A 15,090-nucleotide genomic window follows, 5' to 3' on the forward strand; every position below is an offset into this window, starting at 1 on the left:
GAGCGCGGTCTCCGCCCGCCGCCGTCCGCGGCCAGCGAGGCGCCCTGGGCCTGAGGACCCTCACGCACACGACCGCCACCAAACTCGGGCCCCGCTGCGGTCGGCCTCGAGGAAAAGAAAGCCCGGGGAGAACCAGCCTTCGAGTCGCGCCGCAGACGCCGCTCCGCAAAATCCACTCTCCGCGGCCGCCGCGAGGAGGCCGTAGAGTGAGAGCTGCTGTCGCGCGACCGCCGTCCTGGCCCAGCCCGAGTGCGGTACGGTGCGGCGCGGCCGAGACGTGAGCCCGAGTGGCGGCGGCGGCAGCGGCAGCGGCGGCGGCGGTGGCGGAAGTGGAGTGGGGAAGAGGGGGTGGTTGTTAGTGTTTGGCGCCGGCGGAGGGAGTCATTCCTGCAGCTGCACTTCCGGTCGGCATTTTGTTCTGAGAGGGAGAGACGGAACGAGAGAGAGAGAGACACACAGGGCTCCTTCCCCCCGCCCTCCCCCCCTCCCTCCGTCGGTACCGACTCACCCGACACCACCAAGCCGCAGGGAGGGACGCCCCCGCCGACAGGAGGATTGGTTCCTGGGCCCGTGGCGATGCCCCCCCGGTAGCTCGGGCCCCTGGTCGGGTGTTTGTGAGTGTTTCTATGTGGGAGAAGGAGGAGGAGGAGGAAGAAGAAGCAGCGATTTGTCTTCTCGGCTGGTCTCCCCCCGGCTCTACATGTTCCCCGCACTGAGGAGACGGAAGAGGAGCCGTAGCCACCCCCCCTCTCGGCCCGGATTATAGTCTTTCGCCACAGCGGCCTCGGCCTCCTCTTGGATTCAGACGCCGATTCGCCCAGGTAAATTCCTGCTCTTTATTTCGGCGGCGGCGGCGGCGGCGGCGCCAGGTCCTCAGCGTCTCTCCTCCTCACTCCCCTCCCCGCCGTTTCCTTAGCGGCCCCAGGTCTCTTCCACGGGCGAGTCGAGAGTTCGCTCCTCTCTGGTGGCAGCCGCCCTGGGTGGCGGTGGTTTTGTACCCTCTCTCGGCCGGCTCCCGCGGTGGGGACCGGGCTCCTGCCGGGCAGCCGGGGAGGCGTAGGCCCGGCGGAGAGTGCAGGCCGCGGGCCAGCGGAATCTACTTGAGCTCGGGGATTAGGAGAGCGCCGGGCTGAGCGGAGCGGCTGCTGGTCGGTGACAGGCCTCGCCCGGGAGAGGAGCCGTAGCTAGTGAGGAGGCGGAAACAATACAACTAACAGCAAATGTGCTCCGATCGTCCCCATATTTACAACTTTCCCGGTCCGGGAGTGGGGAACGTCCCAGTGAAACAAACAACCCCCCTTCTTCCCCCTGTGACCCCATGAAGGGAGGAAGTAGTTTCAGTTAGTGAGGCAAATGTAAATACTCAGACGCGAAAACGGTGGTATTTCTTTCTCTTTGTAAAACTTGTTTGGACGTTAGAAAGTTAGTAAAGAGTCATTTTCTTTTTAAAAGGATTAAATCATCCACATCAATATTTAATATAGAAAATCATAACATATAAGTGACTATCTCCCCTACCCCCCGAAGAGCTTTTCTGTTGTTTGACAGTGTGTGTTGCACATGGACTTTTAATTCAAACACAAGTATAAAGTACTTGACAGGTTTACTCTGCCACTTTATGTTTGTATGCGTTATGTAAGGACAATTTTAAACGACCGTGCATAAAGCACTCAGGTACTTCCTGACCCAAACATGTACAAGCATACAAAGAATTTAAAATGTTCTGAGCATTGTACTGAGATAAGGATTAAAACGAATTTTCTTTAAGAAGAGAGGAATTAAGTAATACTTACAATCTTTGAGAGTTTTTTTTTAAAAAGAAAGGTGCCATCCTTTCTTGTCAGAGCAGATCTTCTTTAGGTCCCAGGGTTGTCATTGGCTGTTTGTGCCATGATGTTTGACTGTGTAATGAGAGAGGTGTCGTTTTAATAGGTCAAATGTGTCTGTAAATGCTGAAGAAAAATATCAGTTCTATCTTAAGAAGTTCTAGTTCACGAGAAGTATTGAGAACTTGTTTATGGAGGCCTTAATAATGTAGGTTGATAAAAGGGGAAATCGCCAGTTTAAAAGTCTTCCGTCATACAAGTTACATAGAAAAATACTGTAAATATACCTCGGTTAAACTCTTTCGATACTTTCTTTCATATTCAGCGAAGGGACAACCCTCATTGGCTAAAATGAAATAACACTGCTCAATAAAGTTCCTTGTTCTACTAGTGGTTGTTACACTGGTTCGAAATTTTTTGTTTCTTGTTAAATTATTATTGTCACTGTTGAATAAGTAACTTTTCTGAACCTTATTTTTGAGTTTAGCATCCTGCTTACAACAAATTGTTTCATATTTTCTACATACAGATAAATGTTAGAAAGAGTGAAGTTAATATAGCTGTCACGTACTAGGCATGTTTTTAATGCTATAAATCCGTGTAGTAGTCAGTAGCGTGTCCGTGATTTGTATTGGTCAGGGAGCAGTTTGAATTTTAAAAAGCCTGAAGCTCCTGCTGAGCCCCAATCCTGGCCTCCCTCCCTCCCACTAATCTCCCATTCCTGTCTTTGTGCTGCCTGCTCCTGTTAGACACTGTTTGCAGCGGGGCCTCAGGCCTGGGGGGGTGGGGGGGGTGAGGGTGGGGGACATGCCAAGGAGGGAATGCATAAGGGAGGAACTCTTCACATTTTAAGAGAAAACTGAGGGTTTGGGGGGGGCATGGGGGGGTAAGAGCGTCATTATTAATGTTTAAAAGGTCTTCATGTGTTCCTGGTTGTCTTTACAACTTTTATTTCATTAAAACACTATGATGTTTGTCAAGGGATGAGGGCATTTTCCACTAAAGATGATGGAAAGAACAGTTCTTTAGGTTTCATCAGAAGCAGTTTATTTTTAGAGCATTGTGAAGGGAACCCTATGCAGATGATTGACTCAGTGTGTTAAATATCAGTTTGATTTTTTTTTTCTTGAGACTTTGGAATTAGATTACAGTTAATTATTTTTTTATTTTCCCAATTCTACATATCTAATAATTCTACATATCTAATACAGGTTGTGTGATAGCTTTCATTAAGATACCATAAACATTTCCTTAAAGTACATTTGAAAATGCTTGTCATTTGGCTTAAACCATTTAAATTGGTCATTTTTAAAAGTGAAAACTGAAAACTTAAACTTGAACTTTAAATTTTTGACAGCTTAATTGGAGAGGATGATTTGTGTTCCACCAGTGGCTAGCCTTGTACAGTATTTCCTTTTTTAAAAAAAGTCATTGAAAAAAGACAGACATTAAGTGTTCCAGTATCCTTATAACTTTGGTTACATTATTTAACTTAAAGACACTTTTAAAGTAAATAATGAAAATCTAGTAAATTCACATTGAACATTAAATAATCATCTTTAGTGTTTTGGAAAGGATATATAGAGTGCTTTGTTTTCAAAGCCATTCAAACATTTTTTTACTGAAGTTATTTGACTGCGTTTTTGAACCATTGCTAGATTGATTATACTACTGTCTGCATTTAAGAAAATATTTTTGAAGAAAAACTATTTGAGATTCTCTTTAGGGATGAAAAGTGAAACTTTTGACAATAGTAGTAAACAGTTTTGGCTCTGCATAATGATCATTATTTAATTTCATAAATATAAGCAAAACCAAATCACTGAAACATGAAAACAGGGGGCAGGAAGGTGGGGGGGGGGGCTGGAGTACCAGACAAAAACATGTACTTTCTCAGGCTTCCTAAACTAATTTCATATTTAATTTTTTGGTACCAGTCAATCATCAAGCTGTCTATCTGAACCGCCTGTGTTAGATTTTGACATAGCCTATTGTGGTATTTCTGCTTTCTCAAAATCAGATGCATAATAGTAGAGTAAATAAAAATTAAGTTTGAATTTTATGTAATTTTATTAACTTTTCTTTCTATTGCTTATTAGGAAAAGCAGAATTTGTAAATAATTCTAAAATTTTAATAATTTCACTTTTATATTAGGTGATTGGGAGATCTGAGGTAAACAAAATTCTATTTAGAGAAATGTGGTTTTAATTCTGTCACATTTATTTGCCATAATATAAATAGGAAAGTACTGGTAAGTACCTATATAGAAGCCTGATGATTAGCTACTTAGTTGAAGATGCTTATTTTAATATCCTTAGCACAGTGAATTGGCTTTGGTGGCAATTTATGGCCTCACAGCCTTCAAAGATCATTAAAGAGTACTTTTTAAGCAAAGTTTTTCTTCTTTTCAACAGTTGTCATTTATAATAATCTTTTGTATTTTTAAACCGGTCCTTCTTCAAGGTGACCTGAGTCCATTTAGAAATATTCTCATATTTCTGTGAGAGAAATGACCAGCATGACTTCTATTTTTTGACAAAAAACTTGACACCCAAAGACCATGTGATTTGGGTAGATTCCTGGAGTGAATCAGTTGAAGAGCAAGGGTTTCCCTGACACTTAACTAGTTTTTTAAATTAGATTATGTTGCATTAAGAAATGTCTGAGCTTTGTTTTTATAATTCTTTTTTTTTTTTGGTACTGGGGATCGAACTCGGGTCCTTGTGCTTGCTTGCACAGCAGGCAGAGAAACCACTGAGCTAAATCCTCGGCAAACAATTATATAATTCTTTTTTTTTTTTAGCTTTGTTTCTGAAGGTAGGTGTTGCTCATTGCTGACACTGGTATCATTTGTGACTTTTTCAATTATCTGAGTTCAAGTTACTTTCCCTTTTTTACTTTTTCATGTTTGAGAGAAATGATACCTGTTTCTTGGTTGTGTTTTCCTGTGAAGAAAGTAGAACTTTTATATTAGAAATCCTGGCAGCCTTGTATATATGTGTTTGGTGTTTGAATGACTTTATTTTTGTATGTCCCTACAGAGACGTATACGTGAGTAACCATATTGTTAGTAAATGATATTAATGTCTCCTGAAATGTTAGATTTTGAAATTTTTATGTAAAAATTACTAGAGTGAATTTTAGTGTTTCTAGTTGATTTTAAAGCATTTTTTAAACCATATCTCTTAATTGAAGGCCATTGTTGTAATTATAAAATGTATTTTATGTGCTCAGAATATTTTACCTACATAAGTAATAAAAGTGATGTGAGGGGGCCGGGGATTTAGCTCAGTGGTTTCGCTGCCTGCGGTGCAAGCGCAAGGACCCGAGCTCGATCCCCAGTACCAAAAAAAGTGATGTGAGGTATTTCTCTTGTATATAATTTTGATTTGGTATAAATCTGGAATTAATTTTAATGGGTTGAGTTTTGTAAGTTTGCGTTGTCTCAAGGCATAATTCTGTTTCCAAAATGATATTAAGAGAGATTGATTATTTTACTAGCATTGCCAGATAAGGTTTTTCCCCATAAGATTTGGGGGGAGTACTGGGGATCAAACTTGGGGGGGGGGAGATTTTGAGAGCTTATTATTTGCAGGAATTGTGTTAACTGTTCCCATAGTATTATCTCATTTACTTCTTCTAGTAAGCCTGAAAATTAAAAATTAAAAAGTTATTTTCCAGTTTACAGATAAGAGAAACTGAGATTGGAAAGATTTAGAAAATTGCCCAGGGTGTGAGTACATGTTTCGTGTGTGTGTGTGTGTGTGTGTGTGTGTGTCTATGTGTCTGTGTCTGTGTCTGTGTCTGTGTCTGTGTCCCATACTGGGAATGGAATCCAGAGCCTTTCCACTGGACTACATCCTTAGCCTTTTGTCTATTGATCATTTTTGAGACAGGGTTTTGCTAAGTCACTAAATAGTGAATCGCAGAGCTAGGCTGGAATTTAGATGCTCCTGTCTCAGCCACTCCAGAGTTCTGGGATTACAGGCATGCCTAACCAGAACTGGCTTGTTTGTGACAGTTAGTAAGTGATTAGTCTGATTTACATGTGTTCTTAAAGATTCAGAACTCTACATTTTTAGTTTTAGTAAAATCTTGATACTCCTTTCGTTGCTCAACACTTAAAAGTCATGTAGGCAAAAAAATTATATACATCAGACACTAGAATGGAATTCAGGCTATATATCCTGGATATATGTTCTTGAAATCAGTAGATCTTTATTATCTTTTAGTTTTGTTAGGAGATCTATGAATTACTTCTCTTAAAATTTTATATTTAATTGAAATTATTTGTCAAAGCATCTATTTTTAGACAAGATTCAGCTTTAGGGAGTGATTTCATTAATAGAAATGGTTATAACCCGTTGTATAGTAGATAACTCTATAATATAGTATGACTAATAATTTTTTTTAATTCCAATATTTATACTGTAATGTTGATTTTTTTCAAAGATAACAACTTGCGAGGTTATATACTTAATCCATAGCTTTTGCCATTACATAATAACCTTATAGGCAGTTTTTTTGTAAATACCACTTACATTATTTGAAAAACTCCTTTTCTTATTCTTTATGATGAGTCCTTATTTTTGGGGTAAATTTGAGTTTTAAATACAGTAGAAAAACTAATATTTAATAAGCTCTGTGTTTAAATGTTCACTGCTTTTACATTTGTAATATGTAATATTCTTGAATGATTCCCATGTGCCAGAAACTGTGCTGGGGCATTATATGAATTTTCCTTTTATTGTTTTAAATGTTGAGACAGGGTCTCACTAAGTTGCCCAGGTGGGATTTGAATTTGTGATTTTCCGGTGTCAGCCTTCCAAAGTGCAGTTTTCTGAATTCCTTGAGATAATAGTATGAAGGTAGCTCCATGATAAAATTGAGTTATAGGATGATTAAGTGATTAGCCCAAGGTCACACAGCTAGTAAGTGCAAGAAAGCCAACAAAGGACTTCAGAGTTGGTGCCTTACCCAATAGCCTTGACAGCTACACTGTGTACCATGCTTTGTACCTCTCAGCTTACCCAGTGAAGTTAGTTATAATGTTTTTGTTTTTCAAATATGAAAATTGAAGTCTTGGGTGGCACATCTAGAAAGTGTTACAGATAGAATTCCAGTATATCTGATTGTAAAACACTTATATTTTCCATCCTACCACACTACCTTTCAAAATTTATAACACAATTTTTGATGAAAAGGGGTAGTCTTGGTTATAAAGTAGACAGTGTATGGTTTATTGATAGATCATCAAAAAAAATTTTTTTCTTTGTAGTACTGGGATCTAGGGGCCAAGTACATGCTCTATCACTGAGCTCCATTCATAACCCCCTTAAGATAATTTAAAAACAATTCTTAAATGTTTGATCAGTTACAGCTGATTGGTTAACTGTGGTCTTGAAAATACCTTATTACTCTATCAAGTATGTTTGTATATATAAATATGCATTTAAATAAGATTTTTAAAATATATGCACTGGGATATATATATAGATAGATAGGTTTTTTTTTTTGGTATCAGGGATGGGACTCGGGACCTTGAGCTTGGAAGGCAGGGACGGTGCCACTGAGCTAAATCCCTGGCCCTGCACTGGAATATATTAAATATATGTATCTATGGAATAGATAGCTTTAGAAAAGTTTGCAGAGCCACTTTATTTTTATGATTTCATTATGATTCTTGAGTTGTTTTGGGTTTTTTTTGGTACTGGGGATCGAACTTGGAACCTTGCATTTGTGAGGCAGGCGGCGGAACCACTGACCTAAATCCCCAGCTTCTCTTGAGTTATTTTTTTCTAAAAAATGTTAAGCATTAAGAAAATTCCCAAGAATACATTAAACTTTTAAATTAAGTCATATCATTAGATAAATTGCTTTGCTGTCTTACATGTATGAAACATATTTCACACAGATATAACAAACTCCTTCAAAGTTTTATTTTGTATATGTTTGCCTTTTGTCAGAAAGGAAACATTTTTTTTCAGCTCTCAGGAACATAGAATTAGCAATATTAATTACTTTTAAAAAATTTATGTATTGTTATTTCCCAAGAAATTCAGAAGTTGTAACAAATTTTGAAATACTGGATCCCTTTTTGTTAGATGTAAATATTTAGGTTACTTATCTTAGTTCTAAAGAATCATGCAGTCTTATGCAGTTGAAATGCAAAGTTTTTGTTTGACCATTATTTTTAAAAATACTGTTTTACATACCTTAAGTGTAACAATGTCCAAAACACTAATGAGATATTATTCAGGCTATAGTTTATTTTAATCTTAATTTTTATGATTGGTATTCATGATATTTAATTTCTTATTTGTAAAATGAAAATATCTTTGATATTAATCCTAGCCAGGAAATACATCACTGAGTTTTCTCAATGCTGCTATTTGGCAGCTCTTTCGGTATGTTAAAACCTGCTTGTAGTTGTCTTCTATCTGACAGGATTGTGGTTTCTCAATTTCAGGTAAAGAAATTGATCATCTGACTGTAAACTATATGTAATTTAGTTTTTATTTGATAACAGCTAAATTGTAATTCTACCCAGGTTTATATTATTATTACTATTCATAAAAAGCATGGCTTTCTTTGTCATTTTTCTGATCATTTATTCCCTTTCATAGCATTTGTTTGGTTTATTGTTGTATCTCTTGAGCTATGTCTGCTGACCGTACAGTGGTTGTCCTGTTTTAGATATTCAAAAATAAAGCTTTGTTGATTAGCTGGAATTGGGCTGTATATTTCCTTTCATTTTTCCTCTTTTTCTTTTTGCAGTATGCAAACTGTATCTCTGAGTCTGATTAGTGAGTGGCAAGTATAATTCTGTTAATTTCAAAATACAATTTTCCTGGATATATAGTAGGTACTTCCTTGAGTGTTATGCCTTTGGGCTAAACACATCTCATATATCCTTAACACTATATATGTAATATAACTTAGGTGTAAAAAGAAATCATAAAAATTTAAAAGTTCCTTTTTCAGCTGTTAGACTGTCAAGTATAAGAAGGGTTTTTTGTTCTGGTCCTTTGGACAGTATAATTAAGGATAAGATATGGGAGTTTATTGCAAGAGGGTAGGTATCTAAATACTTTCTTGTTTTATTCATTTTTTTTTTTTTTTTTTTTTTTTGGTACCGGGGATTGAACTCGGGACCTTGTGCTTGGGGGCAGGTGCCAGAACCACTGAGCTAAATCCCCAGGTCCTCTCGTTTTATTCTTAAGATAAACTTATTTTAAAATTTTCTTTGCCAACTGAACCATTATGTATAATAGTACAGATAAGTTAACTGTAATAAGAAATACATTATAGCACACTGAAAATACTATTTAACTAAAATAGTGATTTGATGACTACATGTAAAAAATTAAATTAGGTTTATTGAGGTGTAATTTATGTAGTAAAATTTACTATGTAGCTGTTCAGTTAGATGATTTTGACATAAAATCTTGCAGCCATCACCCCTACAATCAGAATATTTCCATTATCCTAAAATGTTCCATGTGTCCCTTTGTAAACAGTTTCCTATCTTTACTACAGCCCATAGCAACCTGATCTGATTTCTGTCTCCATAGCTTTGCCTTTTCTAGACTGTCACATAAGCAAAATCATATAATGTACAGTCTTTCATGTCTGGTTTCTTTTACTTAGCAGAAGGCTTTTGAGATTCATGTTGTTGCATGTATTTGTAGTTGGTGACTGAATTTTGAAGTTGTTTGTAATGTACTCTTTAACATTCATACTACTCTTACCAGAATATTATTAAAAATAATACTTTGAACAACCTTAGCTGTTCCTCTCAAAATTTAGCAGGTGCTTTATTATTGAATATTTTACTTGCTTATTTTTACCCGTTACTTCCCCAAAATCCAGTACACTTGATATTATTATTATTACTTTTATTTTGTTCGAGACAGGGTCTTGCTACATAGTTGCAGCTGGCCTTGAACTCACTATATAGCCCAGGGTCATTTTGAACTTTCAGCTATATCCCTGCCTCAACCCCTTGAATGGTGGGATTACGAATGTATGCCACCCTGCCCAACTTAATTGACATTATTATTAAATGGCATTTATTTGTATTAGTAAATGCTGTTAGGTTAAATGCTCTACTGAGCAGGTGAGATAAGGTATTGCTCTTTTTCATTGTAATTAAAAAAGTAGCGTGTATTTTGGACCTTTAGCATATGGAGACTAGAACAAGAAATAAGGAATGGTACAAAATTAGATTGCTAAAATTTGTACCTTTAGCTTTAAGTTTAATGTTTGTAAATTTATGTTAAAAGTAGGGCATTATTATAGTGAAGAAATCTTAACCTCTCATAGTTAGAAGCATTGCTATGGGGGGAGGGGACACAGATAATGAGGAAAGAGCCATTTTCCTTGATATCCCATACCCCTACCCCCAACTTCCTTTTTGAAACAACTTTCTCTCTGGGTCCAGGAATCTTCTCTTCTCATCATATTCCCCTATGTCTTTGACCTCTCATTTTTAGATTCTTTTAGAACTCTTAAGAAGAGTTCTACCTGTCTGTCCTTTTAAATATTTGTGTTCCCAAGGTGATTCTTCCGTCTTAGTTCTATTGACTCCCTGTTGATCACATTTAATCACAAAACTTCCTATAAGCTGCCTGTAAATTGATGATTCACAAATCTGTTTCCTGAATGTATTTTTCTCCTGAGCCCCAGATCTAGCTGTTTACCAAGCATCTCTTGATAACCTCACAAATACCAGAAATTTGAAAGTATATAAATCCAAATCCAATCCTTGCTACCCCAAAAGAAATAAAACTATTCTTACATGAAATGAGTTAATATTTGTACCATCAACTCATTTGCCAAAACTAGATAACATGGGATAATCTTTGACCCTTCTCCTTTACTATACCTCAAATTTCATTGTTCACTCAGTTCCAATGTTTGTAATACTTGCCTGAATATCTTTTGAATTCATCCTTCCTCCAATATTTTAATTCTAAGTGTGGGCCTAAATATAAAACTTGTCTGATTGAATAACTTTAGCATTTTAAGAAAGACTTAGAGCTAACTATAAAATGTAGTAAGTACATATTTAGTGTTTGGATACTTTTTGCTTAGACTTTGGCATTTAAAATTAAGGTGTAATTTTCAGTAACATTTACATTATATAGCCTAAAAACAACTGTCTTTACACATTTCCATTATGTATTTAAAATCTAAGGCTGCTCACTTTCAGTCCAGTATTATCATCTGGAACCATCCTTTATCATTCTATACCTTGCTTTTTACACCACCATATTTCATGGAAGAAGTGTATATTCATTTCAATCTGTTTGTGTGTTCAAGAGCAGGGTGCTTAGAGTAAACAAGAAAATGGAAATGAATATGAAAAGAAAAGCGAAAGAAGGGCTATTTAATCGACTTTCTCATATTGTGGAAACAAGTTTGCTGGAATAACATTTTCACTTTTGTTGCAGAGAGCAGAAAACTACAAATGCATACAATATTATACTATTCATTTGCTAGGAATGAGAACAGTTTTAATGGCAAGAGTCAGATATGTTATGACTCCGTTATTTGAGAGTTTGGAAATTGTTCATGGTTTTGTATAACTTTAGGATATTTCTTTGTTTTTTATTTTTTGTGGTATCAGGAATCGAACTCAGAACCTTGCACTTGTGAGGCAGGCACATTGCCACTGAGCTAAATCCCAAGCCCACCTTTGGATATTTCTTACAATAAGAATTTTCCCCATCTACTTCCTAATTTGAACAGAAGGGCATGTTTATAGTTACTGGTTTAAATAAATTGAGTATCTCTTCTGTGAAAGCATCTTAAAATGTAATACTGGGCCCGGGATTTAGCTCGGTGTTGATGCTGCCTGCCTCGCAAGCACAGGGTCCCGAGTTTGATCCCTGGTACCAAAAAAAATGTAATGCTATCTTGAAGATCAAAGTCAACTTTTTTCATTTAATTTAGAGTTTATAACTAAGGAAATAATATGTATTATATTTTGCTATGTATTAACTATCATATCTTGGAATAAACGGGATCAGTCCAGAGGCAGTTTACAAAGGCTGAGAGGAGAACCAGTGTAGCAGTCATTTGATCCTTTTTTTTTAAATTTTGGCACTGAGGATCGAATTTGGGACCTTGTGCTTGCCAGGCAGGCTGTGGAACCACTGGGCAAATTCCCCACCCAATTTGGTTCTTGTCATGTTTTACCCTTACTAAGCACTCAGCAAAATTTTATTTAATTTTTAAAATTTGGAATCCTCCCTCAGCATCCCAGAGTGCTAGGATTACAGGTGTGTGCCTCCACACTGGACTAAGAAACTTTCCATTCTTTTCCCTTAATTTTCTTGGAAATCAAAATTATATATAATTCTCTGACATGTTAAAGCTAAGTTGTGGAATTTAGGACTTAAAAATATTCAAGGACCACAAAGCTGAGGATTTCTCATAATATTTTTCATTACAGAAGTAATGTGAAAAAATACATGCTGTTTGAAAAATAGGGATTATATCTCTGCTTTCAAATTTTATATCTCTCCTGCTAGATTTTTCTTTTTTTCAGGTTGCAGAGTTTTATTTTTATGATTACTTGACTTAAAATTTTTTGTCATTCTGAGATTCTTGAGAAACATTGCTTTCTCTTCTGATGCAAACTATGTTAGTCTTCTCATGGAATCTGAACTCATCTTTAATTGGCTGATCTGTTTTCTTGTTTGATGTATTCAATCCATTTGATTTGTGGGCTTTGTTGTTTCTGCCTAGGATATTTTTGAAAGTTTTTTTCTTTTAGGGCTTGAAATACTTCACTACAAGCTGTCCTGGTCTTTAAAGTTTGTGTTGAGAAGTTTGCTGTAATCCTAATATGTTTACCTTTATAGATGATTATTTGCTTTTCTCTAACAACTTTTGACTTTTTGTTGGACATCTTAGATTTTGACTATGGTGTGTTGAGGGGACCCTGTTTTTTTTTTAGCTGTACTTAAATGGCATTACATAAACTTCACTTACCTGTATGTATACTACACTCTTTTCCCCACAGTTGGAAAAAATTTTGCTTGATTTGTATATGTGTTGTCTTCTCACTTCTCTCTAACTTCAGTTAGTTTTAGGTAATTCTTCTTGGCATCATCTAATAGTGAATTTCTTTAGTTCCTCAATAATTTTGCACAGCTCAGGTATCTGGTGTTTGTTTTCTTCTTCAGTGGTGCTCCTTAGATCTGCAGCTTATAGAGGTTTCAGTCCCTAGTCACCTGGCTCCAATGCAGGGCATGGCAGAGGGACATCAAAGAGGAGAAACAGTTCATGGTGTGGCAGGCAGAAGACAGCAGCAAGCAGCCTAGATTTTGCAATAAAAATATTTATGAGTATATTATACCTAAATAAATATTTTTTTCATGGAATAAATATACACATTTCTGTTTTAAGATTGTGTCATAAAGATTTTACTGGTTTCCTGAATAGTAGTAGTAGTGGTAGTCATAACTAAACTATCACCAATATTTTGTCATTGGATGAACCATAACTTATTCATTCTACTAATGGTTAGTTTATTTGCTTTCACTTTTTTTCTATGTAAGTAATAAGCAAAGAAGATCTTTATATGTGCAGGGGTTTTGTTTCTTTTCAGGGTTTTATCACTTAGAGTAGAAATCTGAAAGTAGAATTTTAATTTGGGCAGAAATATTTGAAACATCACCACCACCACCCCAAAATGGGCATTGAACCCAAGCCTTTGCATGCTGGCAAGCACTCTACTGGTGATCCACATACCCCAACCCCTCTTTAAAATTTTGACATTTTGAGTCAGTCTTGTTAAGTTGCCCAGGCTGTCCACGAACTTGCTATCCTCCTGCCTGAGCATCTTGAGTAGTTGGGATTAGAGGTGTGCTCCGCCTTCCCCAGCCTGAAGATTTTTACAGCTCTTAATACGTGTTCCAAAAGTAGTTTTACTCAGTTATAATCTTTATTTTCTTTCATCTTCATTTATGCAGCAAATTCATTTTTCATAGAGAATGCATTAATAAAATTAAAATTATTAGGTCATTTAAATGCTCCTCTCCTTAATATTGTGATTGTGGTCTCATTTTCATAATTTTTTTTCAATCTCTTGATGATAAAAATTTTAACTTTTTCAAGCTGAATGTATCATTTGGAGGTAGTATATAGTGAAATTAGCACAAGATCAAATCTATACTAGTTAATTTATTTGCCAAGTGACATTTGGGACAATTATTAACCCAATTTCATTTTTTTCAACCATAATCTGAAGTAGTTCTCATAAGCCTTGAGGATTGAACCAGACCTTTTCTCTGAACTACATCCCCAGAACATTTTATTTTTTATGCAGAAAATGATATGGAGATTCTGAATTGGAACATACTAAAAAGAAAAGTCATGATCTGGGATGTATTCTTTTGTTCATGGTGTGTATCCTGTCTGTGTTCAGGAATTATTAGGCATTGGAAATGGTGAAATAAAAAAACTCCAGCCTACTTATCAAAGATCTTACAGTCTAGTAAAGCTTATGGCAGTTTAAGCTTAAAATCATGTTGTAATATCTAAATTTGAGATCAAGATGAACTGAAATGGTGCTGTAGGAGCACCCAGGAAGTCACCTGATTTAGAAGTAAATCACAGAAGTCTTCCTAGGAGAGATGGTATGTAAACTAGGTTTTGAAGGCCATTTGTCAGACTTAGGAGCCTGAGGCAATAGTATGATTTTAGAAACTGCAAATAGCTCAGATTATTAGTAGTATAAGCTTGAAAAGGGACACACCAGAAAAATTTGCAAATACAGAAAGGGCAGGGTAGAGATTATGAAGAAATATATATGTTTTGCTAAGAATTTTATATTTTATTTCAAAGGCAGTGGGGACCCATGGTATTGTTTAATAACGAAGTATATTTTGTAGTTTTAAAATACTGAGGCATAGTCAGAATAAAGGATGGTAACTAGGCTAATGGAAATTGATGAGGTTTTCAAGACAGTGAAAGAGTAGAGAAAAACTAACAAATATTAAGGAACCTGCTTATAGTTTAATCATTATATATAGTTAGATTGGGTGTGGGAAAATGACAGCAGTAAAAAAAGTCTTCTTTTGCTTTTAATTAGTACATTTGTAGTACGCATTTGTATTCCTTGTGCAGAGTTGGTACATGTACATAACACATCTTAATTCTTTTTTAAAACCCTTTTCCACTTCTCCTGCCCCCTCCATCTCTTTGATGCATTTCCCATTTGAGAAACATGTATCTCCCTACTTCCTATTA

The 15,090-nt window shown here is 36.5% G+C and overlaps 1 protein-coding gene across 4 annotated transcripts in view; it reads left to right on the forward strand.

The window, feature by feature from the left end:
* The first annotated feature begins 634 nt into the window (after positions 1–634).
* Positions 635–15,090, forward strand: part of Nipbl (NIPBL cohesin loading factor) — a 177,440-nt gene continuing 162,984 nt past the window's right edge. For 3 of the 4 annotated variants that reach the window (XM_004848607.4, XM_004848605.4, XM_087189302.1), the window contains exon 1: positions 635–821. The gene's annotated coding sequence lies outside the window, so the exon portion shown is untranslated. The remainder of the gene's footprint in view (positions 822–15,090) is intronic. The other variant, XM_004848606.4, reaches the window with a different exon arrangement.

This window comes from Heterocephalus glaber, unplaced genomic scaffold, assembly GCF_053883595.1.
Source record: "Heterocephalus glaber isolate CG9 unplaced genomic scaffold, H.glaber_assembly_v1.0 deba00001538, whole genome shotgun sequence".
Taxonomy (NCBI): domain Eukaryota; kingdom Metazoa; phylum Chordata; class Mammalia; order Rodentia; family Bathyergidae; genus Heterocephalus; species Heterocephalus glaber.